General features: G+C 40.8%; 1 non-coding gene across 1 annotated transcript; it reads left to right on the top strand.

Annotated features, from left to right (window-relative positions):
- Positions 1-1,430: 1,430 nt before the first annotated feature.
- LOC132616387 (small nucleolar RNA Z279/snoR105/snoR108) lies at positions 1,431-1,536 on the top strand. The gene has a single exon (XR_009573171.1). It is a non-coding gene; the product is annotated as a small nucleolar RNA Z279/snoR105/snoR108 (small nucleolar RNA).

The raw sequence follows: 1,536 nt of genomic DNA, 5'->3' as shown, positions 1-1,536 counted from the left end.
CGCAATGGAAGTGCCGCTATAGTGGTAATGGTGTCGCCATAGTGGACACCGTCTTAAACTCAAGTTCACAATTCACCCCGAAATTCTGGCTATGACCCGAGACCATTTGCTCACAAACCAGATATGTAGACATACATAAATACATAACACGCTACGAACACACTCGTCGCCTCGGAATTCCCATCGGGAGTCTCGTTGACCAAGTCAACCCCCGATGCCTCAAAACTAACTTCCCAACTCAAGTCCCAAAATGCATCCGAGTGCATTGGGAATCCTACCGAATATGTACACAAGTTTTAAAAGACCATTCAGACCTTTCGAAACAGATTGATTCCCGAAAAAGGTTTGTTTACCCAAAAGTGAGTGAACCATTTTTAACTTTTAAGCCAAATTTCCCCAAAGTTTACCCAAATAAACTCCGATGACCTCGGGAAGTGTGCCAACGGTCCCTGCAGGTCAAATATTAGCTAATAAAGCTCAAAAAGAGATCAAAAGGGTCGGAACGGAATAACGATCGAACGAATCGTTACACTATACTATTTGAATTCAATTAAGAGTCAATCAAATGAATCCACAATGAACAACTCTCATATGAAATCAATGGTCTTTTATGTTATACACCCTCCTATAAAGATCGTCAATGGTCTCCAACGCCTCTCTTTGCATCAACATGGCTTATAAGCCTTGGAGTTCCTTGGCTCGGCTTCAGGTGAAGCAATTTGGATCACGTGTGCTCCTCGGGATCATATCAATTGTTTACTTCCGCGTGTGGATCTTAAATAATATAATTTATGGGAAGGGTTCGCCCGCCAGGGGTAGGTGCGCTCATACTCATGAAATGGGGTCGTGAAAAATTTATTAACTGTATGCATATGCTTTTTGACTCAATTGTTAACCTGGTTTTCTACAGTGTAATGTTTAAGTACTTGGGCTATGAGAAGATTGGAATAGGTTACATAGTTACTTAAAAGACAGATGTTTGTCATCATCAAAAAGGGGAAATTTGTTGGCATAAAGCTATGTGTGAAGTTTTGATAATTGACAAAGTGAACCTTGAAAAGAAACCAGGTCTAGATGCATGAAAAATTGACAAGGTAATTGAACAAAGCTCGATAGTTGGTTGAGATGAAGCACAGGTTGTAGATAATGAAAAAGGCCTGAAAAATCAAGCAGCACAGGATGGTTAGAACAGGTCCATAGGCATGTTCCATTGCAAACAAGCTACAGAAAAAAGCATACACATGTCTCATGTTGCGACCACGTGTGTCAATGAAAAGACAAGTGCAATGATCATATTAAAGAGAGAAGGAACCAACAAATGATCTATCACAAGACAGATGCAAATAGGGCAAAGGAGATGAAGATGACTCAGTCACAGAGCAGTTCATTTAAGAATAGAACAAGTTATGATCCGTCAGGCAAGTTTTAATGGGATGTGATGAGTGGCCATTGCTCGCATTAAATATGCGAGAAGAGCGTCCAGGCCCAGCCTGGTTACAACAATTTGGGTGCTCTCATTTTAACCAATCTGATCCC

Source organism: Lycium barbarum, chromosome 10, assembly GCF_019175385.1.
Source record: "Lycium barbarum isolate Lr01 chromosome 10, ASM1917538v2, whole genome shotgun sequence".
NCBI classification, from domain to species: Eukaryota; Viridiplantae; Streptophyta; class Magnoliopsida; order Solanales; family Solanaceae; genus Lycium; species Lycium barbarum.
The sequence above is the reverse complement of the archived record's forward strand: the minus strand, read 5'-3'. Positions and strand labels throughout refer to the sequence as shown.